The sequence below is a fragment of the Hetaerina americana genome, unplaced genomic scaffold, assembly GCF_022747635.1.
Source record: "Hetaerina americana unplaced genomic scaffold, ioHetAmer1.1.p SCAF_2, whole genome shotgun sequence".
NCBI lineage: Eukaryota > Metazoa > Arthropoda > Insecta > Odonata > Calopterygidae > Hetaerina > Hetaerina americana.
The window spans coordinates 97661726-97688477 of record NW_027286763.1 but is presented as its reverse complement, the minus strand read 5'-3'; the positions used below and the strand labels follow the sequence as shown (position 1 = coordinate 97688477).

At 40.5% G+C, this 26752-nt stretch overlaps 1 protein-coding gene and 1 non-coding gene across 2 annotated transcripts in view; both read left to right on the top strand.

Annotated features, from left to right (window-relative positions):
• The window catches only part of plx (PTB_TBC1D1_like and TBC domain-containing protein plx), a 337895-nt gene that overhangs the window by 111095 nt on the left and 200048 nt on the right, over positions 1–26752 (top strand). The window lies entirely within an intron of this gene.
• TRNAE-UUC (transfer RNA glutamic acid (anticodon UUC)) lies at positions 4329–4400 on the top strand. The gene has a single exon. It is a non-coding gene; the product is annotated as a tRNA-Glu (tRNA).

The window sequence follows — 26752 nt, the reverse complement described above, 5'->3', positions numbered from 1 at the left end:
TTTATACGTCATTTTTTTAAAGTTACAAAATTGAAATTAAAAAGATGTAATATTAAATTCAATTCCTATTCACAAACAATTGCCGTCCATGGCTGCTTGGAATGAAGGCAGGAGAAAAACAGCAGCATCCGTGGTGAATTCGGAAAATTCAACGTAAAACACAGTCTCACAATCTTTGGCGCAGAATACCATGTACTCGTTTTTTCTCTTTCTCCTTTAATCGAGGGTAGCCGCTGACAATTAATCTCCTATCCTCCCCAATATTACTGTCGACCAAATTTGGATGCTGCAAAGTAGGAGGTTTTTTATGGGATTTTTGCGATGCTTTCTTTGTCTTTGGGTCTTTGCAAATGCACACAGTCCACTCAAAATGAAAACGCGACGTGAGCGAATTGGAAGAATCTATATGTTTTGAATGATTATCGATCAGCGCTCTCTTCTAAAAGCAGATTTTCATACTCGAATTTTGCATTCCTTGCAATCGGAAGTAAACGCTTCGAGTGAAATTTTGAATGAACCTGTACAGTCTTCTTCGAAATTGCGCCAATATTCATTCTCAGTTGATTATTTTTAACCATTTTTTATCTGAAAATCAGATCTCAGAGGCAATTCGTTGAATATCCTTCTTTTTGGGAAAAATATGGCAATTCAAATTTCCGTCACCATAGGATAAATGAAGCCAATTAAAATTCATACACGTAGCATTCATGAAAACATACGGTGAAATCTGATATCTGTGCACCCGAAAGACATCATGTAGTGCATAATCTTAATGAGTCAAATATTTTGTTTCAGCAGACTGGGAGAGATGTTGTCAGTTGTTTATTGAAAGTAACGTTGTGGAACATACAGAATTTGTCCCAAAAATAAAGTGGAATAAAGCTGGGAAAAAATTTGGTTCAGTTCAAAGGCAAACTACTAAAATTCTTCAAAATAGCAGCCTTGTGCATCGACACGAGTCTGCCATTAGTGGTACGCTTCCTGGAAGGTGTCGACGGGAACCTCGTTCAGGCCTTTTAGACGTTGTCTAGCGTTCCAAAATGGTGCTAATCTCCTTTTTATTCTTGGAAACGAAAATAATTCTCCGACGGTGCCACATCGGGGTTGCAGGAAGTTTGGGACAGCGTGGCCACCTTGCGCTTGGCCAGGTACACGCTCACGAGGAAGGGGGTGTGGGAAACAAAAGGGGCAAGAGGATTTGTGGCAATCTTGATTCACCCAAAAGAATTCCGATGGATGTGATGATAATTGATATCAGCTTTCGATTAAATGGAAATGAGAACCTTGCCTATCCTTTAGTTAGAGGTTGTTTTAGTATTCCTCTGTCAGTTGTCTTAAAAATGTTCCCATTAATCCAGCATGATCGGTTCTGAATACTTTTGAACAACTCATGTTATGGATTTAAAAAGATCGATGGGACATAAAGTCGGACGGAAAACTTATGCCTATAAAAACTCTCGTGATATAATGTATTACATTTCTTCATTGAACATCCATTTTAATAAAGAACTTGGAGATTTCATGCAAGAATGAGGACACATTTTAACTTTCAATGACGTATGCATGGGGTTTCAAGTGATGTTGTCATTCAGGGGTCCTCTGGCACGCAAACGGTCATTTGTGAACAGTCTCTTTTGAATTTTCGAAGTGTTTTTTATGTATCTCTGAGGTTTCATTTCACTTAACACGGTCGATATTTTTATGCTTGACTTGATGTATGTCCTTGAATCTATGATAAAATTTACAGGTATGAATTATCGAGGAAAACCTTTTTTTTAACATCCTACGTCCAGCAATGCGACCTAAAGAGAAACAACTTGCTCTTCACCTACTTACGTTACAATGGAAATTGCAACGACGATGGGTTATGGTCCTGAATTTTGGAATTGAGTCTGTATTTGTTTAAGGAAAGAGGACGAACGGAAGGATATCAAAAACTAAATTGAGAAATCACTCGATGTCTGGCCTTATGGCATTTCACTCACTTTCGTTCAGTTCAAACGTTATCGTTTATACATTATTATTTTAATCAATAGTCAAAACTGTGTCTTATGTCATATTATTTTGCATAATCTTATTTTCTGCAATTGTCGACAGTATACGACATGGATTGTCGTATAGGTCTGGTTTCGCCTCATATTTTCAATAATTCCTATTAAACCTGACTGCATCCTTACCTTCATCCTTTGTCTTCACTCCTGGTAATGAGACGAGCCTCATGAAAGCGCATCACGGAGCTACAGCGGGCTCTCTCCCCAAATAGACGCGGCGGAAATACCCGATGGCGGCAGGCAACAGCTCATGGAAAAATTATTCGGAGAAGTGCACCGTTGCCATCGTACTCGGAGTAATATCTTCATTGCGCTGAAAATAGACTAGATGGAAAAAGGCACATGGCGGATACTCTATTAGAGGATCGTCAGTCGAGTGAGTCGGCCTCCATGGCCATTGGGCTACGTAAATGATGAACCACCGAAATTGTTTCGTATTTTTCGACTGCTTAACTTCTCGTCACTTGGGCGTAATGCTTTATTCGAATTTTATCTTGACCGAAGGGAAATCTCTAGGGTATGTTTTTTGCTCACCTGAATTTTCTTATGGGTTAATAATCAAACATCGTCACCCGAAATCTCATTATATGTACTTGTATCTTGTGAGAAGTATTGTGGTTTATGTCAGAATTTTTGTGTTTAATTTGAAATGATTTCGATTGTCTTGAAAATTCCTTTATTCCATGTTTAATCCCAAGTAGGTTTTTTTAATTTCCATGCTCTAATTTATCGTTTGTGGTCCATAGTGGAAGTAGTCGATTAGTGTCAATTAGAGGATAGCCAGTGGCGGATTTCATTCCTCCCTTCATCCTCCCACTAATGTAAGGATGAAGGTAGGGGAGAAACAGATGAATTCCACGGATTACCTACATACAGGTATACTAAGTGTCCGTTGCCACTGACGACGTAATCTCACGGCATCCATGATTCGTTGTGTTGGCTGGAGCAGTAATTGTGAGTCGTTGAGTGATTTCTGATTTTTCGTATTTTTGTATTAAACAGAAAATGTAAGAAATTCATTTCTCTCCAGTACTGAATAATTCAGAATGCGTACATTTAATATCCCAGTTAATTTAAGTAGAGTATTGGTTGTGTTTTGAACTGTTTCGTTCATTAGAGTGGTGCTGACTCCTTCGAATCCGTGCGAATTTCTTAAACGTCGTAGAAATTTGTTTGTAGCGGATTAATATAAAAAGTATGATATGTGATGGGTAGCGCTTTGGTAGATTGCGAGACCCTTGTGATTTGAAGTGTCATGTGTCACATTTTAGGGGAAATGTGGATGCAAAGATAAGGATTAATTCGGAGCTATCGCTTCCACCAATAGTTTGTATTGGATAGGCTTTTTAAAACGTAACATAATTGACACAATAATAATAAAAATAAAACTAACTTGACAGCATGACTGTGTTATCACGTATGCATATTTCAGGAACATATTTGCCATGTAGCATCGAAACACTTGTAGAAATCATTCTAGCGACCTGAAAAGGGATATAAATCCGAATGTTAGCAGCGCAATCTTAACTACGTAAACGAAATCATTTTTGGGACTGATTCCAACTGGGAGTGGCTTGATCCATTGTGACGGAGAATCCAGCCATGAAGGGAGGTAAGGGCGGAAGTTAATTTGGCTGATTTTGTCCTTCCGAAAAGAGCGATTCCGCGCAGAAGGGGACGTCACGGACAAGAATACGTTATTGTGAAAATGAAGATGCCACTACAGAGCCACGATTTTACTAACTGCTTCTCTCGATGGAATTGCCACTAAAATCGGACTTAAAAAATATCACAAATACCGGTGATAAAGGCAGAGAGAACTTGCCCTGGAAAATGAATTCTGCCGTGCTTTTCAGACTTAATTGTGAACAGCATTCGCAAGTCATTCCATTCCCTCAAATTTTCTTGATTATAATGGAGGAAATCGAAAGTTATCAGGTCAGTTTGAATGCCTGGTGCACTTAGCTCCCTCAGACACTTGCGCATTGTTTTAATGCGAGTGCTGAACTGGACATCCTTCAACAGCGTGCAATTTCGTCCCCGTAACTATCCCCAAAGGGCTTGGCAAATGACTGCTTTGGAACGCTCTCTCAAGCGAAGGAGATCGTGCGAGCCGAAAGCTGATGCAAAGGAATAAGCGCCCAGTAGATGCGACGCGGTTATGTTTTGTATTCACAAGACCTTAGCGGATTCAATATTCATGGAAATGCTCATAGTATCATCGTACGTACAAGCCGTTCGATTTAAGTTACATGGAAACTCAGCCTTTTGCATGTATCCCATGTGGTCTAGTGGCTAGGATATCTGGCTTTCACCCAGAAGGCCCGGGTTCGATTCCCGGCATGGGAACTTTTTTTTTCTTTTTTGGATGACTGCATAAGAGTGGGCAACCTTACATGTTACCATTTTAATTAATATTATATCGCATTTCTGTTTTTATTGCTCACATTTGGTGGATAAATATTTTCCGTGAATTGATTAAAGCTCTCTGGAGTGAAGTTAGGTGTGGCACAAGAGCAAATTTGAATATGTAAACGGGAAAATAGACATTTAGGAACAAAAGACGCCCGGAGTCTCGTTGTAGTTCCAATGAATTAAATCTGAATAAATTGCAAATATTACGAAAACATCGAATTTTTGGGATACACTAATTTATTCATCGCCATCCATCAGCATGATTAACATTAATTATCGTCTCCACGGCTTATGGAGATGCGAGCACTTTAGTTCATTCTTAAACATTTAAATGAAAGTTTTGCGTATTTCTAGAAAATGATCTACTCTTAGGGCCTAAAACATTTTTGTTTTTTCCTGATGATTGAACGCTTCCGAGTGCGACGTTGCTGCAATAAATATCCAAATAGTGTCAAGGTTCCAGAAATTCGAAAATTATATACTCAGAGATATATATGATATGACGTCTAATGATAGACATCATGCTTATTCTTGTTTTTGAAATGCGCTACGAACAGATAAGCCTGGAAAACCAAAATGAACGCTGGAGAATGCCTTTCTTTTCTTGCTAATGACTACTTCATCATTCGATTCACAACCCTCCATCTTTAACCACAACCACAAAATAATTGCTTTAAGCTCTGGTGTGCTTCGTTGCTTCTTTTGATAAAAAATAAAAAAAGGTTTCGTGTGGTATAATGTAATGCGGTGCCTCTTAAACATGAAAGTCCCTCCGCCTTGTTGCTTACTGTTTGTGTTTACATTTGAGGACTCCGAAATCCAGATTCTGTACGTATAGCTCCAAAATGCGTCGGCAGAATTTCGTTCAGTAAAGTGCATCTGATGGTATTTTCTCATCTGCGTTTCTTTTCGCCCGCAAAATATTTTTCCCTCTTAAATATGTTGCTACATTTTATTTGAAAAAATGCTACGAACAAAATTTAAGTACTTGCCATTGCGTTAAGTTTCGATTTCGAAGTAAGCCAAGGATGTTTTTAGCAGTTTATAAAAAGCGGTGCCTAATTATACCAAATTTACGGAAAGCAATTGAACAGAAGCAAAAGTAGGCGCCATCCAAGAGTATTTCACTCAAGTGGATTGATTGTCCGCAACCCGCCGTTCTACATTCATACATTTCGTATTTTACTCCGACTGCATCCTGTCCCTGTGGTTCTTACTTTTCCGTATGATGAGCCTTGCGGTTTTTTTCATTTTGCACCCACGTGTAAACTTTTTCGTCCATAATTTATCATTAATTAAAATAGAATTAGATCTTAATAAATTACATAGGATATAGTATTACCATTTCCAAAACAACATGTTATTCATATTAAAATGTAGTTTACCATATGACGCCTACACTTTAGTACATATGTACGCCTGCCATCATATGAAAATTTTTTCATTACCTGGTTGAAGAATTTTCTTTTAATGTATTTTTTTCGCATTTTATCATCTAATAACTCTTTTGTATAAACAAATTTTCCATGTATTTCGATGCTGAGATTTTTGTGTGATTGAGGTAATTGACCCTTTCTCAGTCCAGTTATTGTTACTTTTCTCTCGATTGTACTACTTTTAATCATGGGACACTAACCAAGTAGGAGCACTTGGTAGCTGTGATTAAGTCCGATAGCCATAATTGAGCCATTAGCATCGAACTATCTGAAGGAATCACAGTATCAGGGTTCCGGCGAAGTACTCCTAGTATATTAAAATATTTGTTTTGAACTCCTGGAGAATTCGGCTGATTTTCAATTCGCATTTGTTGAACACTGTCATAGAAATACACTTGAATCTCCATCTATCGGCCCGTATGATTCGTTAAGGAAACGACTTTAAATCTATATTACTGATGGATTTTCTGAGATACTACCTTGATCAAAAAGTTCCCGGAATAACCACCGTGTGGCGCTCCCATCGTTCCGATTTGAGTTCTGTTTTTTTGTTAAATTGGTACATCTGTTGTTGATATTCCCTTTAAATCTTAGTGTCATAACTTGACATTTGCAAAAGTTACGGTCGGTTTTCGGTATGTCCATCAGTGCTTCCTGCGATTTTTCCATTACTTCCTCTCAGCTGCTAAAACGCGTTCCCCGTAATGGTTTTTTAACTCGATTGAACAGAAAGAAGTCACAGGGAGCCAAATCAGGTGAATTCGGTGGCTGTTGGATGGTATTTGTTGCATTTTTCGACAAAAAATTACGAATAATGATAGCACTGTGCGACGGTGCGTTATCATGGTGCAAAATCCACGAGTTTTCTGCCCACATTTCTGGTCTCTTTCGGCGAATTGCTTCACGCAAACGTCTCATAACGCCCAAATAATACTCTTTGTTTACTGTCTGGCCTTCTGGCAAAAATTCATGATGCACTACACCGTTGTAATCCATAGTAGTAGTTTTAGGGGTTTGTAGGGTGCGTCGACAGCTATGGTCATTTTGCACCACTGTCATAACGTAAAACTTATGTTCCTTTTAAACTAGGAATAAGTAAACAAATAAATACGAATAAATATATAAATAAATAGAATAAACAAAAAAAAAGGAAAATGCTAAAATCAAAAGCATTACAATTATGAGCTCCAAAGCTAAAGCTGCCCCATTAAACCGGTTGACCTTAAAAAACTTAAGACTCGGTTAATAGACCCAGAGTCATCCCCTAAAATATTTTTTAAGTCTCCCCTTATCTTCAACATGTCTCTGGCCCTTTGGTATGTTGTGCATTCCGTCAGGATATGTTTTATCGTCAGGGGTTGGAAACACTCATTGCAGCGGGGCTGTTCTTTTACCTCCGCAAAGAGGTACGAATGAGTGAGGGCAGAGTGTCCTATTCTCAGGCGCGTAATCATGACCTCTTCCCTCCGAATTTTCCGGATGGAAGAGGACCATGGTGAAACGACCGGTTTTATTGCCCTGAGTTTATTATTTTGTAGAGACTGCCAAGTCTCCTTCCACTGATGCAGGACCGAGTTCCGCAAGGCAGCCTTTACGTCCTCCATTGGAACCAAGGTGGAGTCGGTCTCGGGTTTTCGAAGGGCATCCTTCGCTGCCTGGTCAGCTTTTTCGTTACCTCTTATGCCGACGTGACCAGGAGTCCATATAAAGGAGACCCTGTTCCCCTTTCTCTGAAGGGACAACAAGGTATAATGGATCTCCTGGACTATCGGGTGCACAGGTGCAAAGACCGATATAGATTTTAGGGCGCTCAACGAGTCTGTGCAGATGAGGAAAGAGCCATTGCTTTCTTTTATTTCTCCTAGGGCCGTCCTTATGGCTGACAGCTCGGCTGTGAAAATGCTGCAAGAAGTGTGCAGTTTTTTCCTCACGACTCCATGGTAGTGGGACACGACCGCATAGGCACATGCAGATTCTGACTTTGACCCGTCGGTGTAGACTGGGACAAAGTCAGAAAGTGAGCCGAGGACGGCACTGAAGAGCTGCTGGTATTCGGAATCGGTCGTCTTGGCTTTGCGGCGTGCACAGGCAATGAGTTTAATATCCGGCATTGGCGTTAACCAAGGCGGGTACTTAGCATAGGAGACGGGGCATACTTGAGGAAATATAAAATTTACCGCGTTAATAAAATCATTAAAACGAACGGCAAAGGGCCTAGTTGCCCTTCTCCGCCTGTTAAATAAGTCTAAAAACCGTTGGTTAAAAACTATGTTAAAACAAGGGTGGATTGTCTCTGATAAAATTTTACAGGCATAGTTGCCCATTAAAATCATCCTGCGGGTTTCCAACGGAGGCTCCCCTGCGTCTGCAAGTAAGCTTGGGACTGGGCTTGTTCTAAATGCCCCGGTGGCCAACCGTATCCCAGCATTGTGGACACATGTAAGTGGTCTCAAGTAAGACTCTCGTCCTGAGGAATACACTATGGAACCATAGTCCAGTTTGGATCGCACCAAGCCTCTGTACAATAAAAGCATGCTGGTGCGGTCTGCTCCCCAAGTGGAGTGAGTTAAAAACTTTAAAACGTTGAGGGTTTGGCGACACCTCTCACGTAACACGCGGATATGCTCCCGCCAGTTCAGCTTTTGGTCCAGGATCATGCCGAGAAAGCGGACGGACTCCACAAATGGAAGAATCCTACCCAACAGGGTTAGGGTCGGGGTAACGTGGTAACCGCGAAGACGGTGAAAGTGCACGCATTTCGTTTTCTCCATGGAGAAACGAAATCCGTTCTTTCGCGACCACTCTCCCAGTTTGTTTAGAGTCACCTGGGCTTGCCTGGAAGCGTTTGGCAGTCGTGTCGACCGGCAAAATATGGCTAGGTCGTCCACATAGAGCGATGCCATCACCGGGGCATTGATGCATTCCACCACGTCGTTGATGGCGATGGCAAATAACGTCACGCTCAGTACTGAACCCTGGGGTACTCCGTTCTCCTGTGTAAAAGATCGGGAAAAGTGCTTCCCAGTCCTTACTTTAAAAAGGCGGTTGGTTAAAAAATTTCTGATAAATAGGGCCATGTTGCCTCTAAATCCCCACTTGTGGAGCGTGTTGAGGATTCTCCATCGCCACACACTATCATAGGCCTTCTCCAGGTCGAAGAAGACTGCTATGACGTGTTGACGTTGGAGAAAGGCTTCCAAATACCCAAACATCGTCGTACTTGGCCAGTAGGCCAACTCGACGTCTGTACGCTTAGTACTCTTGTAATCCATGAAAACCGTCAGCATTGCCTTCTTTTTTGACTGAAAACGACGTGGTTTTTTTGGTCTCGGCTCATTTGGTGAACGCCATTCACTTGCCTGATGTCTGGATTGCGTGTCGTACTCATAAACCCACGTCTCGTCTCCAGTAATGATCCTTTTGATGAATGTGGGATCGGATTCAGCCTCGCAAATCATGTCTTTTGCGACGTCAACACGGTCTCTTTTTTGCATGAAATTGAGGTCTTTTGGCACCAACTTTGCTGCTACACGACGGAAACCCAAATCATTAACCACAATGTCTTGGGCGGATCCATAGGCAATGTTCAAGTCCTCCGCTATTTCTCTGATGGTTAATTTGCGGTTATTGACCAACATTTCTTTTACTTTATCAATTTTTTCACCGACTTTCGATGTCGATGGTCTGCCACTGCGTTCATCATCTTCGATTGACTCACGACCACTTCTGAACCGCTCGTGCCACTGGTAAACGACCGTTTTTTTTTAGAGAATCGTTGCCGAAACACTTTTCCAACATTTCCAACGTCCGTGCGCCACTAAATCCGTTTTTTACGCAAAATTTAATACAAGTTCGTTGTTGCAAATTTAAATCCATTTCTGAAATTGTAAAAAATCGCCAACACACACAGAGATAGATGTACTCTTGGCTACGTAACTTTTGCAAATGTCAAGTTATGACACTAAGATTTAAAGGGAATATCAACAACAGATGTACCAATTTAACAAAAAAAACAGAACTCAAATCGGAACGATTGGAGCGCCACACGGTGGTTATTCCGGGAACTTTTTGTTCAAGGTAGTATTTTGCCCATACGATGTAACCGGTTGGGCCACAACAGGTTTGTGAAATCTACGGAGCTTTTTCAACATTTGAATGTGCGATTTCATAAGGTTGACCCTGGAATCATTGAATTCATGCTGAACTATCTGTTCATGTGTCGCTTTTCGCTTGTTTTTTTACCCACTTCCGTTGCTTCGAAAGAATCACAACGCCGCATGTTCCTTGGCCCCAGGATGTGATGAAGTCTGTGAATGCTTACCGTTGTTCCATCCCTTTCAACATTCACGTGGTCCGCTCTTAAGTATCTCTCAGTTCATCCCTACGAGCGAGGGAAGGAAGAGATTTGTCCCTCTTGGGTGGGTGGAAAAGAGGTCGGCCGTCGTGAAAAGCTAAGAAAAAAATATTTAGGAACACTTAAAGTGTTCTGTCTCACTCCCCAGATGGACCGCCGCCTGCAGTCGTTTCTCCTTTCTGCGGGAGAGGCGAGTTTCCTTTGATCGCTTCCCTCCCACGGACATCGAAAAATCATTTCGTGCAGATCCCAGTCGTGACATACATAGATTCATGAAGTGCCGAACATTCATTCGTGACCGAGTTCCTCGTCCCATGGCCTCCTCATTCCACCGCGCAACTTCCGATGTACAAACCCTGTCCCATGATGCCGGGAGTAATATTCCGTCTAATTCGACCGCAGAGAGGCATTGGACTGCATTTAGGTCTGCGCAGTTTAACTGAAGATCGAAAAAGTTCGGTGGCAACGACTAGCAGAGTGACTTGAAATTGTTATGGTGTTTTCGTTCTACACATCTCCTTCGACTCGTTATAATCGATATCAACAATAAGTAAATTGCCCCATATTCAAGTTATATTTTAGTATTTCAATCCTAGGATTGGTTTACTGCAGCACATATATTTCCATTCTACTGTATGAGTGCAAGACAAGGCTGCATATTCTAGGGAGAATAATGTGATGGTTTCCCGTTGCTTTCCACATCGCAGTACTGCGGCCGATACCGTGCACTTCACTCTCGCCCTACCTCTGGTCTACCCCCGCCCCTATATATATATATATATATATATATATATATATATATATATATATATATATATATATATACAACGTAGATATATATATATATATATATACAACGTAGATATATATATATATATATATATATATATATATATATATATATATATATACACACGTAGATATATAAGACAGACAAAAATACAGAACACACAGACAAATAATACAGACAAAAACACAGAAACACACAAAAAAGAGACTCACTAAGTTTCGAATTTTCGGTAGTCGCAGCCACCTTCCTCAAGGAAGAGAGGGGACAGAACGCAGTCGTAATTACAATTGGCTGATCTATTCTTCGAATAAATAAGGGTTCTAATAATGCCCTCGGTGCCAGTGGTAAAGTCCAGTTCCTATCAATACTTTCCTAAAAACATTTGCCTCGTTGCTTTCTACATGTATGAAGGGACCACCGTCTTAGTTTTTCCGGCAAAACTGTTTCCCTTACTCGTTACTCTTTTTCTCGAGTGTGGCAGATCCTCTTTATTCTTAAACTTTGCCCTACCCATTATCAAGAAACTTTATTCCATACCTTTATTATCGATCCATCCGATAGATCGCAATTATTTTCCGCATATTTCACATTAGTGCTAACCACCGGTTAACACTTCTACATTCTTTTTCATTAGATCTTCCCGCAGTTATTCTAATCTAAGTTTCTCTGAGGCTGAGCCAAGCGAATTATTCTAAATCGTACATTTCATTTGAAGTTATGTATAACGAGTCATACATAAATATACAGGAGTACGGAAATTCCTTCAGATTCACTAGTGCTATAAAGGCTATATGTTGAATACAATTGCTTACATCGCCATCGCCTGGATTTTAAATGTCGAAGTTCGCTGTTAGAACTTGACGAGCTCAAAATTTGAAAGTTATTAACTTTTCAAGGTAAAAGTCGGACCCAAATTTAGATCGGTTTCCTCCTCGCAAAATTTCCGCAACCATGAAAACAAAATATGTATCACCTCCGAGAGATACTTGAGAAACGCGTGTTTCCTTCGGCAAGACTTGAAATATGATTACCGACCAGAAGAGAATAGCTTGGGAGGCTGCCTTCGGGGAACGCATTTATTCTGAGTGCCTGGCAGTAGCTGATCATTTAATGTTTTGGGTAATATTCCCATTAGGAAAATACGTATACCACTACTGTTTGATATCATCAAGTAATCTGTATACATAACCTGAAATCTGTTATTATAATTTGAATTAATTAGAATATCCGATTAATGTTAGAAAAATAAGTTCCGAGCTATCAACATAAAATATAAATTAGGTGGATTCGAAATTCAAAGGGTGCCAATCACTGATTTTACGGTATTTTCGACTTATTTCGACTTACCGATGGAGAAATATAATAAAACATTTAACACTCTTTGGACGGGTGTCAATACGAGAAATAAACTCATTTAGAGTAAAATTTTAATGATAATTGGGGCACCTGAGATTTCTTGAACATTAATATTTCTGAATTTTGTTGCAACACCGAGGGCATTATGATGGTATCAAATTATATTGGTGGATTTTACATGGTGTCTACAGATATGAACGTGTATGCGTACGTGTTCGAATGTTTTTTATCATAACAACCATATAATGAACAATCCTATTCCCCCCATATATATCGTTATCAAAGTACTGGGTGTAATAGTAATCGCTAGCGCAGGAAAAAGAACACACGGGTGTTTGGCGTTTTCCATCAGTTCCTTCACAAAAAGATTCTTTTTCCATTTCGAAACAAACATAACGAATTCCACGGCTTTAACGCCAACACGCTGTAACATAACTTGGAAGCGACAGCTCTCAGGAATGGTGAAGTAAAATGAAATACCGATAATTACCAATCGAGTCGACTGGCTCTCTTCATTTTATCAAAACTCTTTTTCATTCGTTCCTAAAACATGTGGCGTAGGATGAAAACATCTTTTAAGTTGCTATTTATATTTTATCTTGAACCTTCTTACCGAATTGGGACTGAAATGAAGTCAGTATGCTTTGTATATCTGTCGCAAAACTGTCCGCTCCACCCCGCTTCCGCATTCAAAATTAGCGTATTGTCACTGATATAAACCCTAAGAGGCACAAGTATTACCTCACAGAATATATTTCGCGCTTGTATCCCAACAAAGGATTTCATGGAATGAAGAATGATTCGATGAAAAATACGTTTTGATTGTTCTCTTCTAAACAACTTTTAAAGCCCTTTTTACTAGAATGTAGGTTCACCTATGGCTGTGTCACAGAAAAGTGACTGGAACGAAACAGAGTCTTTTAAAATGAAACCTTTTATTCGAAATGAATGTTTGGGATTAAAAGTAAGCTTGCGTTTGTGCTACTTACCGTATTCGTAACCCTAAAAATTACGATTAGTCAATGGAAAAATGGGACCACAGAGAAGTCCCGTGTTGATTAAGCTCATGATTTTATTGCGATACGGAGCTAATGTGAATTTATCGGAAGGTAACCGTTGGATGGAACCCAAATGCTTATTGCTGACACCTTTCCTTGGGCCTATTGTGATTCATTAGGCGATAGTCGTGAATGGCAAAGGTATTTTCCTAGTCACTTTCACCTCCCTTTCACTTCGTAAGCGATCAGTGGCGATCGCGCCGTAAGGAAATGGTGAAAGTCATTTTAATCGTCTTTGTCAACCTTAAATATGTTCCCAGCTGCTTTTATCGTTATTGCTTTCACTTATTAATCTCAAGAACCTAAGGAATTAGTACGAGTTTTCTTGTCAAAAATATTTTATGAGACAGTGGCAGCATCAGAATGATACCCCACTAGCCAGCAATGCTGACGAATTGTCTCTCAACTTAATCGAATGGAGAGAAGTCGTGCGATCTCGAGCTAGATGGTTAATTTTTCGTTATCTCATAGTATGGGTTAACCCCTAGGCAATTGACGGTATGATTCTGTGGTTCTTGACTGGATAGGAGGGAAGAAGAACCTTCTTCAAATAAATTTTGATTGGAAAAGAACATTAAGAAAATACTTCCATGTGCTGGCTTCGTTGGTGATTTGATGTTGGGACGGTGATGTCAGGTGTTTATTCTTATTCTTCTGATTGGTGAGTTTTAAAATATGGGTCATCATGAAATCAGAGAGAAATTTGAGTATTCTCCCCAACTTATGGGTTACTCGACGGGTAATTGTCACAGAAAGTCTCGCAGTTTTGGAACTCAAAAGGTATAATTAAGTCAAAGGTGCTCGAAGTGCTTACGATTGGTGAGAATCATAACTGCCGTGTAACTGTAATTAACCCGAACTCTTGCATAAGGGTTTAGTCAGTCATTCAACCTTAGCCATTTAGTACGGCTCGGTTCACATGGAGCTCGAGGTGGAGGCGTGAGATGGAATTTTGCCAAAGAAATAATATGTTTACTTATAGTAACCAGGTCAACCGTTCCTTGAAATGGCGTTAGGTTATCAATCTTTGTATTTGGACAGTTAGTTGTACTAATTAGCGAAAAAAACATTTTTCCCCTAATGAAGGATCTTAAACTGAACGAAAAGGAATTAAAGAGTTCAATAACACTAGGTGCCTAGGCGAAGTATTTTTACTGTGGACATTGAACCGAAGGCATACTTTCTAGCAATAATGGTTTATGTTAGTTATTTTTACGTTCTATTTTACGGAATCACCTCTAATATTTTCCTTTCTTTCAGCAGAGCATTATGACCTTTAATGCAAAATAGAAGGTCCATTCAATTCATATTATATTTGTATTGCCTATGTGTACAAAATATGGTATGCATATGGTGCATTTTTTATTCATGAAAATAATCCAATAAAACTCAACCATACAAGCTTGTCCGCATGTTTGATAATTCCTTATTTCGACCTTGCCAGAGAATGGGCGTCCATTTGGAATCCAACGCCTTTCTCTCATGCGCTCAGCAATGCTGTAACTACTTGGCTTGCTGGTAAACTAAAGGACGATCATCTGCAAGTATAACTGGTCTTACTTATTTTACACTGTCCATCATTCTTATCTCGCGTTCTTCCCATACTGCTTTTCTCGTTTTCTCCTCGTGTGCATTAAAACTCATGGGTGGCAATGGGCACCACCGTTGTAACCACTTTCATTACACTGCCCATCCCGAATTATCTAGCCGTCAAACGCACCTGCGCTGTCTAAGAAGTGTTCAGTTTGCGGATAAGTCACCTATCTGTCCAATTTTCTCCTATATAGTAATTTGAAGTATTCAGTAATTCTACCAATCGAATTCCTTCTCGAAATCTACAAAAAACCAATGAATTCTGGTTGTGCTCTTTGTTCCTTTATATTGGTGATCTCATTACTGCTACGACATCATTAGTGCCTTCTAAACTGAATTCTTTCCTGAAAACAAATTAATTATATCCTAAGCAATTATTTCCCCTCCTCTCCATCCCTTTATTGGTGATCTTATGCAATACCTTAGTACCATGCTAAATCAAACATTTTGTTCTCTGCTCAATAATCATTGCCTTATGCCATTGATGCCTTGTACTTTGTCGGGATAGGAACTAACAGTAATCTGACGAAATCTTCCGGCCTTGAATGCATGTTTTGCAGTTTTTATTATTGCTACTCCGTATATATAATCAAATTAAATTAGGTAATTATAGCGGCGATGCCAATTAGTGGATAATTATCCAAGCTTAGATGCCCTTCCACATTTTCAAGCTGCCCTGGGAAGGTAAAATACGATGTTTTCCATTTAAGAGTGAGTGTCGATCCTTATGGCGTAACATTTTTATCAAGTAAGCAAGTAATGAAAACTTCGTTGCAATTTTCCACAGTTAAAACTTTATTGCCGACCATGGTTTCGATACACTGTATCATCTTCAGGTGACCTGGAGATGATACAGTGTATCGAAACCATGGTCGGCAATAAAGTTTTAACTGTGGAAAATTGCAACGAAGTTTTCATTATGTCTCGATTCCACAATATCACGCCTGACTCTTCACTTTTCGTAAGTAAGCAAGTTTTGTTTAGAATGACTGCAGTTGCCATCCGTGGAGCATGAGCCGCATCGGGGAAGGAGGATGGCAGGAATACGTGTGCAACAGTCTTGGAGTCAAGAAATCTGCAGTATTTTGAATAAAAAAATTGTTCACGGCGTTTTGCGGCTAATCAGGTTTGATTACCACAAATGTCAAAGCAGCTATACAGTAAAAGCGGAAGGAGATTTTTCTAAGTTGCATTGGGGAAAAGCGGTACTTTTTTATTTCCCTAGTTTTTTTGTTTGAGAATATCCGTAACTTCCCTTTCTATTTGTTCATAATCCATGAGCAATTTAAAAGTCTCGGTGCTTAGTTAAAATCCCGAAGTCGTCCCCTTAATGGACGGAGCCGAATGAGGTTACCTCTTCCTGGCATTCGTTTCGCCGGAAAACGGCAGTTAGAAATCGCTTAACACAGGGAAAGTAAATTATCGTTTCCAACGTCTTCGGGACCAGTATGTCGGACGCTTAACACGAAAAGCTCTGTTATTCTCGAGGCAGTGAGCATAAGTTTTGTATTTTTTTATACTTCGTCCCCTCTTTCAATCGAGCTCAGAAATTATTGTTAGGTCGCCTTGTTTATCTGTTTCCGTTATCACGTTTTGTTCATTTCTTGATTTTAATACCACAGGTGTCTTTACGGGAGGTAGTTTTGGTTTATTGTTAAACAATGCCGCGTGCCTTATTGTGCATATCGCTTAAGCGGCATTGATTCTCCGAGTCGGAAGTTTCAAACGGCAGGGCGCGCTCACTTCCATTGGCCGGCGTCGGAGGAGTGTTAAGAGTCGTGGGGAAGCGGGGGGAGGAGGGCGACGCCCGAGAGACGCCCACCGCCCCCGCCCTCTCCCGACGCCCCTCATCCTCCCGCTTTTGTTTCCGAATCGATCGGCGACTCGCCGCGCGTAGCTCCGCTGATACCTCCTGCGTTGACATGAGCGCCTGATACAACGGATTCATTTGCGTTAACCACTGTGTCCTCTGGGTCAGAACGAGGAATACCTAAGGTTTTTATCGTGGGATAGGGAGAGGGATCTCCACCTGCTCGCCTGCCGGAAACGATCCCCGAGCCTCCCCGCTTTATGCGCAAAAAAATGCCCGACATTTTTTTCCCAAAATTAAAAAAAAAATCGTTGCCGCTCGAAATTCTCGCTCCCGTCTTCCATTTCCGAGTGTACCTCGCGCGCGGGAAAAATTTTCCGCCGTCTAAAATTCGGATGTAATATAGCCATTTGGAAGATTTTTTTTAATGTTTCAACGATAATTTCGTTTATTTAGACCTGAAAGTTTCTTGACGTCTCACCGCTAATGGAAGGTAGCAAGATATTTCTCTTGGTATTTTCGGGGGAAGTTCTTGTTTCTCAGGTCTTTAGGTCTTCGTTTTCGTCGTACTGAAAGTGTGTAACAATGTCCCACTGAATTTCCTTTGCTCTTCACGGTTCCTTCGTGAGGGAGATAAAATATTTCTTGGCTTCAAATCTGACTTTATGTTGAATCGACTCTGATGTTATTATAGAGAGTACTTTGATTGAACAAGTGACTTGTTACTCTTTAAAGTTAACCATGTTGGTAAAGCTGAGGAACGTATTTTTTGCACAATGAAAATCGGCCGTTGAGCACAATATTTTATTGAATTTTTATTCTACTATTGCACCAGTTACCCCGTCGTACATCATCGCATTAATACCTATGCGAGTCCATACGTATTTTATTATCATCAACTTTCAGTTTTGTAAAAAAAACGCTTTTTTTGTGTGTCCATTACTATTAAAAGCAGTTTGTCATTTTATTTTTGGGGACAAGACCCGAAGCAGTTGCTTTTAACTTTTATACGCATTATGTTACGTAGTTGACGCTGACAAGGCCACTCGTACATTTGTGTGGAGGACGAAATATTTTTCCAAATCCCCTTTCGATGGTCGACCGATTTTTAATGGTGGGACTGCCATTCCTTGCTTCATCCAATGTTTACGCGCAGTGCACACACGGGACGTCAACTTTCCGCAAGAGCGACTTCATATTCTTCTCCTTTCTACCGTCGACAAAAACGAACGTCAACTGCTGGGGATGTGAGGGAGACTCACTCACGATATCACTGAGCTTTCCTTTCCGCGATAAAACTCGCTTTTTGATCCCATTCTCTGAGCACGAAACGTGTATAGTGAAGAACTTGACTCTCGTTAATGCTATTGGTATTTCTCAGCTATTCATAGCCTCTTTGCGTCTTTCGCTCAGCTATTCAGTACAATCTGCCAAAGGGAGAACGAACGGGACCACATCATTTTTCCGGGAAGTGCAGGTGCATCCTGGAAAGGTTGAAGCAATGGGTACGGATATCCTTGCGAGAATTAAAAAATTGTATTTCATCGAATTATATCTTGTACCCGTGTTTTTATTGCATTTTTTACATCTACACAATGGCCCACCAGCCTAAGTAGATAGATTTAAGATGTCTTATTTTCCTCGAACGATAAGGGATCAGAATTACATCGTCTGACTGTAGGGGATAAACATTTTCGGGTCAAAATTAGTCTGGCGTGTATTTACCCCCTGCCACACACCCTTATAGTGGCTTGCAGGGTTACTAAAAAATACCAAAAATATAAGATAAGCCGCCATAGTGGGGTTTAACAGGGTCGTTAGGGCAGTCTTTTAAGTATAAATGAGCACTTATCCATAATTATAAACATATAATGTCGCAGACGCATAAACACACACGGTAGTGCACTTGAATACAGACATGTTATATTGGGCATGCTCGAATGAAGCTTCAATTGATTAAAAATGTAGCTGTGGTGACTTTTCATTTTGTTATCACTATGTACCATGCGAGACAAAAAGGAATACTTGAATCTGTCGGTGGTTGTTTTTTTTAAGTTGTGTTGAGAAGAATAATTTTTGGTCATATTTGAGGATTTTGATGAGCATCCAAGAGTATATTCTACTTTTAATCCTGGATTAGCTATTGCTCAAGATTGTACTAGAGTTAAGAACTCTGTAACCAGTCCTCATACTTAAGCTTGAATTGGAAGAGCTGCGCGATCGCATACTTTTCAAGATCAACCCGTTTCGTCTGTTAAAAGATTGCAGCCATCCTCATAATACCCCACCGGCGGCATATGTGTTTAATGCTTTTTACTTTGCATAAAGTCACATGTATAATCTTTATTCGTCTTTGCTTCTTCCCCGGTTGAAAAGCGGCACCTTGGGAATTAGCGATGCACATATTTCTCCCGCGTGCTAACAGGCTGTCTGAAGAATGTTATCTCGTATTGTTTGGTTCTAGCTTTTGACGAAGAACAATTCGTACTGTACAATTGTCGAGTAAATATGTGAAGGTACGCCACGAGCAAAACTTAACATTGTTCAGTTTACCCTTCAGTAAAATTATCCCTGGGCATAAGGATATTTCGAATCAGTGCTTCGATTGAATACCTAAGAGATGTCTTTCCTTATGTAATTTGAGCATGAGCATGTCCGATATCCTTATTTATATCACAATTCCGGGGGTTAGGTGGCAAATGAACTAAGAAGCTTCAATGTCACCCAGAAAATCAATACAGAAGGTATGTAACTTACTGGATGTATCTTATTTACATTGTATCTTCTAGGATTTCACGTATTGTTATCATAAATATTTGAACTGCCATTCTATGCTTTGGATAACTTTTATATTAGAAGCCATTTGTTTGATTTTAGCATTAATATTTTATGACGTATCTTCAGATTAGCCTGTATTTCATTATGCAACAAAATAAATAGTTCATTATTAAGCGATCGTCGCTTATTTACCGAAATTTTCATGGATTAACCAATGCATAGGTTGAAACCAAGCTCTTTGTGAAAAGTTCAAGATTAATATTGCAAATTGGTTATTTCATTTTTTTTAGGGTAATCTACCGGTTAAGGTAGGTTTTTGGATGGACACAACTACCAAACAAACATTTTATTACTCCGAACAAAACACAAAATCCATCATCCTACTTTATATCAGGTCCCTCTTCATCTCTGAGTACTTTCTTCCTCCCTTCATCCCGTCCAACATCCCTATCCTGTTCCTTCCCTTTCCTCTTTTGCCCAACATTCTCCCCTCTATCACCGTCTTCAACATCCTACTGCCGGTCAACACCCCGATTATTAATCGAGAGAAATATAGAACACAACCAGGAGGTATTTGCCTTTTTCGTAGATTTCGAAAAAGCTTTTGATAGAGTGAACTGGGAAAAACTAATGAGTATATTGCAGAAAATAGGAATAGATTGGAGGGAAATGAGGCTAATCCGCAACCTGTACATGTCTCAGACTGCTCAGGTGCGAGTGGGGAACGGGGAGTCCGGTTGGGCAGTGTTAGTAAGAGGTGTAAGGCAGGGTTGCCCATTATCCACGTTGCTGTTCAACCTGTATGCAGAGGAAATGATTAAAGAGGCATGGGGAGAACTCGAGGTAGGAATGAAAGTGGGCGGGGAATTCGTAAAATCAGTTAGGTTTGCTGATGACCAAGCTTTAGTTTGTCAGTCAGCCAAGGGGCTGCAAGCATTGCTGAGTGAATTGGAAATTCAGTGCGACAGGTATGACATGAGAATCAATATTAATAAAACAAAGGTTAATGCGATTTTCTAGAAAGAAAAAGGCCAAGCTTAACATTAAAATAGGAGGGAAAAAACTAGATCAGGTAGAACAGTTTACGTATCTCGGTAGTGTTTTGGACCAACACGGTCAAAGTAGTAGGGACGTAAGGAGAAGAATTGCGCTAGGCAAAGAGGCTTTCACAAGGAGGAGGGAGTGGATGACAGCGACGTTGAGTAAGGATATTAAGAAAAGACTCGTAAAAACTTTGATATTTCATATATATATATACAGGGTCGCACCCAAACGTGGTAGGACTGATTTTTTTTACAAGAATTTTATTGACGATATACTTACATCGACTTAATAATCTTCAAAGTATGCGGGGATTGAGATGGTGCGGGGGCTAACGTACTGGCTTCCCACCCTGAGGGCGCGGGTTCAAATCCCGGCGGTGTTGAATATTTTTCAGAGGTATCTCGATCCCTACTTGAGGTGCTTTGTGGAGGGCACTTTGAGTGAGTACGCCGTCCGTCGGATGGGACGTTAAACTGCGGACCCCTTGGCACCTTTCGTAAAGAGTAGGCTAATGCCGATGCCGGGTTTCTCTCCACCCTTCATCCTTTCCTGTCCATCCCCTATGGCGCCAATGACCTCAGCTGTCGGTCGCCTCCCCTCAAAACTACTACTACTTCAAAGTATGCTCCTTTAGCTGCTATACACTTAGTATAACGTTGCTCCCATTCCCCGTACGCCCGCTGGAAATTTTCTTTGGGGATGCCGTTGATGACCTTCGTCGAAGCCTCTTGAACGGCCTTTATCGAGTCAAAACGTCGTCCCTTGAGCTGTCTTTTCATCATGGGGAAGAAGAAAAAGTCCGGTGGTGCCAGATCGGGAGAATAGGGCGGGTGCGGCAACGTGGCAACGCCGTATTTGGCCAAGAGCTGTCTGACGACGAGCGCGCCATGGCAGAATTTTCGGCACCATCTTGGCGCACACCTTGCGCATGGCCAAATCCTGTGAAATAATGCGTTGGACGTTGGATGCAGACATGGTCTGGTCATGGACCCAACTGGTCTGCAATTTCTTCACTGGTTAAGCGTCGGTATGTGTTCGGCAGTGTCCTCACTCTGTCCACATTCGTGTCGGTTCTTGCCGTCGACGGCCGTCCGGAGCGATGGTCGTCTTCAACGAGCTTCCTACCCTCTTTAAACAACTTGTGCCACTCAAATACTGTGTAAAGGCTTAAGGCAGTGTCCCAATAAGCCTGCTTGATCATATCGAGGGTCTCAGTTGCCGTCTTCCCGAGTTTCGCACAAAACTTCACGGAATAGCATTGCTCTAAATTCAGATTCATTTTGTTTTTCGACGCGGACAAAAAACTTGCTTCACTAAAAACAGTGTCCTCACTCAACGACAGCCCGCAGGCGACTGAGGTTGGTGTCGGTCTCTTGCTAAGAGCCCCCTCCACCTTACCCTGCCAGGCAGACCCCCCTCCACCGCTCCGTTCGCGCCAGAGAAAATCAGTCCTACCACTTTTGGGTGCGGATCTGTATATATATATATATATATATAAAATTAGCCCAGGATCTCGAATATCATTGATGGCACAGAACATACTAATTGGGAAATTGCAGGTAGTCATCCAATAATCCAATAAAATGTTATCGGAATTATCGGGAGCAATGCAACAAAAAATACATCTACATCTACTTAATACCCCGCAAGCCGCCGCAAGGGCGTGTGGCGGGGGGTGCTAGGACACCACCCGTAATTTAGAAAAGAAAAGAAAACCGCATGCAATAACCAGTTAATCACATATCCACAAAAAAAAAACATGGCATACATTCATGCATGAACACTTACACCCCACACACATGCAAACACAATAAAACTACCAACTAACATACACATGCTCCTGAAAGTATACCTAAAAGCTTTGCAGTGTTTAACTTTGCTCCGACTTGTAAATTCAACGTTTTTAATATTTCTAAAGTGACTTCGGTTTCTTGCTATTATGATTTCTGATTGTTCGGGGAAAGAATGAGTATTTGTACCTATCTGTCTTGGAATCTATCTCCCTTAGTTTATCTTTGTGGTCTGATCTACCTAAGTAGTGTGGGGCCATTATAATTCCTTCAGTGTCATAGTTAAACTCGTTTGTTCTGAACCTTTCTAAAAGTCTAAGCCTCGCTTGTTCTCTCCGCGCTTCAAGTGGTTCCCAGCCTAAATCCCCTGAGAGACCTGTCACACTTGTGTTTTTATCATAACAATTTTTAACGAATCTAGCGGATTTTCTCTGGACTTTATCTAATTCTTTTTGCCAAATTTTCTCCCAAGGATCCCAAATACTTGCGGCATATTCCAAATGAGGTCTAACTAGAGCAAAATAACACCTCTCTTTAACTTTTTCATTACATTTCCCCACCACACGTTTTATGAAGCCAAGTTTCTTTAAAGCTGATCCGCATATTGTCCTGATATGTGCTCCCCATGAAAGGCGTGGTGTTAGAACAACCCCCAAATATTTAACTTGATTTGCCGTAGTCAATACTGAACCCTCTATTTTGCAGTTTTAGTATATTAATTATTAAATTATTATATTTATTAGTATTGTTCCTCGCTTCCTTTATTCCAAAATTTCAAATATTGTTGGATGTATTTGCTCTTGCTATCTAAGTCAATATTATCCTGTTGTAATGACTCTTCAAAACCTGTTTTATATTTCTTGTGGCTACGGATCGCTGTTGGGAGAAAAAGTTTACTTTCGAGTTGGCGGACTTAAAACGAGAGGGGGGAAGAGGGGTAACTTAGCATCTTTAAGTGGCTTAGATATTGCCATAGGCTACCGACCAATTGACGAATAACTTGCATGCATTGCTCAACGTTAGGGTAGATGATGGATGCTCGCCGCTGTGATCTCTTCAACTTCCGAAGACTTTTATTGCTTCAGTTACGAATCTCCTCGCGAGCTCTCGCTGACGCAGTTTAAGAGGAAGCAATATTTAAAAACCGCATGGAAGCGGACAAGTGCCGGATGCTAAAAATAAATCCCGCGGGAAGCTTCGTCGTTGATACGTTTAAAATGTGCGCAAGTCTTGGAAGGGTAAAAAAATATCCTCGCGTCTTGGTTTCAAGTTCTCATTCTGCCAACCCCTTTCCCTGTTGCCGTGGGATCTGCCACCGCCTTCTCTCCTTCTTCCCTTCCCTCCAATCATACCCATTCCACAGTCTCATTTCACTTTCCCCAATTCGTTGTTCATTTTTCCATTTCCTTAATAAAATACAAGACCGTACCGGCAATTTCGTTTCCGTAAAGCGGTAGTCCTTTTCTGGGTCTCGGGAAAATTTCTTCGAAACGAGTCCCTTTAAAGTGCACACTTCTCGTTTTACACCTAATCCTCGTGCTAAAATCTACTTACTCATGTGCAAAAAAAACATTCCCACCCCTTCCTTTGAGCTAGTGCCATGGCTCATTTAAATATAAGTATACGTACCGTTACTTACTCGCCTTCATAAGTTTCTCTATTGTCAAACCTTCAATAAATTTAATCAGGAAAACGTGACTTTTTTAGTTCCCCATTGTTTCCATAATTCGTTCTCTGGCGTGGAGTGGAAAGGCTTGAATGCGTAATGTGTTCTCTCGCGGTTTTTTACCCTTTTTTGCATTAAGTAATCGAAATTCCGTTAAAATCATGACGTTTAAAAACTGCTAATTTGTTGTTTCGCATATTAAACAAAATGCTAGTAAAATTAGCCCATTGCATAAGATGGGAACATGTTTAAGATAAAGTTAAATAACCCATTTTTTGTATATTTTTTCTTTTTAGTTTTGTGATATTACTGTTTTGAGCGAGATGCTAAATTACTCCAGCTTTGACCCAACGCCATCAGAACTGGAAAGATTGGATATATTTCTGGATTTGTTTTTGTCGCGATCATTTGGGATCCGGTTTGTAAATTTTAAAGTCACAGAAATAAGGAAGGATCTGTGAAGTGTCACATGTTCCAAAGAGATACCTAAATACATCGGCGTTAAATAGATAATTGTGGAGAAATGAATATATAAGTCGATATGCTTTGAAGCTGGCTACTTCGGCAGGCAAATCTCGCTTTAGTAAAAGGTAAATCAGTCACCGAAACAAAACTCAGGAACTCTTAAAACGATTTATATTTTTTCGTTAAGGCAAACTGCTTACCATATTCAACGATGACCTCGGTTAGCTGTGGTGAAAGAAATGACACCACTTAATTCCTTGATGGTTGACAGCATTCATATTAAACGCACGAAACTCCCCTTCTCTCCAATGTCCTTCCCTGATGTTTTTTCTTCTCATCTCCTCCTTTCGAAAAATCACCCTTAGTAACTCTTAAAACTTAAAACAGTACCTTATTTTTTTACTCTCCCCTGCTTTATCAGAAGTGACATTGTTACTAAATGAGTTACTTGTGACATCGAGTAACCAGCTTGCTTCTCTATTAGTGTGTATTTTTACGAGCATTGATTTTTCCTCTCGGTATTTTAATATAATGATGGGTTAGTTTAGTGAAATTCGAAGCAATTTATTGTTTAATCGTAAGCAATTTTTCGTTAGTTTTTTCACTTCATTTCTTCATATCTAAGCGCCGCGTTGATTGTAAAAGTGCCTCATTGCCTTGTGTCCCCTCCGTGTGTCCCCTCCGTGTGTCCCCTCCGTGTGTCCCCTCCGTGTGTCCCCTCCGTGTGTCCCCTCCGTGTGTCCCCTCCGTGTGTTCCATTCCGGGTGACACCGCCGAGAACCCTTCAGATCGACTTAACCTGTATGTATGTGTGGTTTTTCGGGTACATACTCTTCATGGAAAACTACAGGTGGAACAGGGAAAGGAACTGACTTATCTACCGCGATGTTTATATAGCTATATTTTTTAAATGATATTATAATATTAGTGTCGCGGTAGTCCAGCGGGTAGAGCGTTGGACTGCTGACCGGAGGGTCCCGGGTTCGATTCCCGGGCGAGGCACCCTCGCTCACTCTGGGTACTTGCAGCTCCACCCAAGCTAAAGTGATTTTTCGGGTACCAGATCTTACTGGGAAACCATAACCGGCACAGGGAAAGGAACTGGCCCCCCTACCCTGATGTGTGAATTTCACACGCCGTCGAGCTTAGTACAGGGTGAACTCTACCATCGCCTACCGAACTGACCTTCGGGTTGATTACTATGTTTATGGTTTATGGTTATTATAATATTGTTGCTGTATGTTTATTGACGTTGGGTTTCATTAAAGGGGGTTTCAAATGTCTTCAGAAATAAAGACGCTCATCGCTCATTCTAAATTCTCACCTCATCTCTGCTTTCATGGGTGTACCAGAGGAATTGTGCTTCCCAGATATGTGTTATACATGTGAAAAAAAAAATTCCGTGTAAAAACTATCAGCATGGTTTATCGAATCTCAGGATACTTTGTATTAACTCTCCAAACTGTCCTGTTCGCCGCCGAACTCTCGATTACCTTATAGTTTTTTGCGCTGACGTCTTACATCACCTGGTTCTCATCCTTCGCCTTCCTCTGTTAATTTTGTATGTTCTGTTTCCAATTATGGTTTTGAGTGAACTGTTACGTTTCAGGATGTGTCCAATGAAGTTACCCTCTTCTTCTTCTAAGAGTTTTCATAAACATCACTCTCTTGGAGGTACTTCTTCGTTTGTTAATAAGGAAACTCATTTTATTCCCATTATTCTTTCCCAGTCCTAAATTTAAAACGAAAGAGAAAGTATGAAATTACTATAGACACGGCACATCGACAATTATTTTAACGAGGGAGTACGATTTACTGGAATGGCCATAATAGGTGATTCGTTTGAAAGGAAAAATGATAGTATGATAACTTGGAACCTATCTGCTTAGGCCCGTAGCCTGTCCGTGGTTTTTTTCGAGATTGATAGAAAATGACTTCATGTAGCCTATTAGTAGTTGTAAATTTTGGGCTCAGTAAATATCGCTTCTCTTCATCAAAGGCATTTAAAACATAAATTTGTTTATTGGAGTGGCGTACGCGAAGGTTTCCGATGGATGAGATATAGTATTATGGATTGAACGAAAGGAAGGAGGTTAAGACCAAGAAGAGGGCATTACCTAGGTTTCCCCCGACAGCCATATTTTTA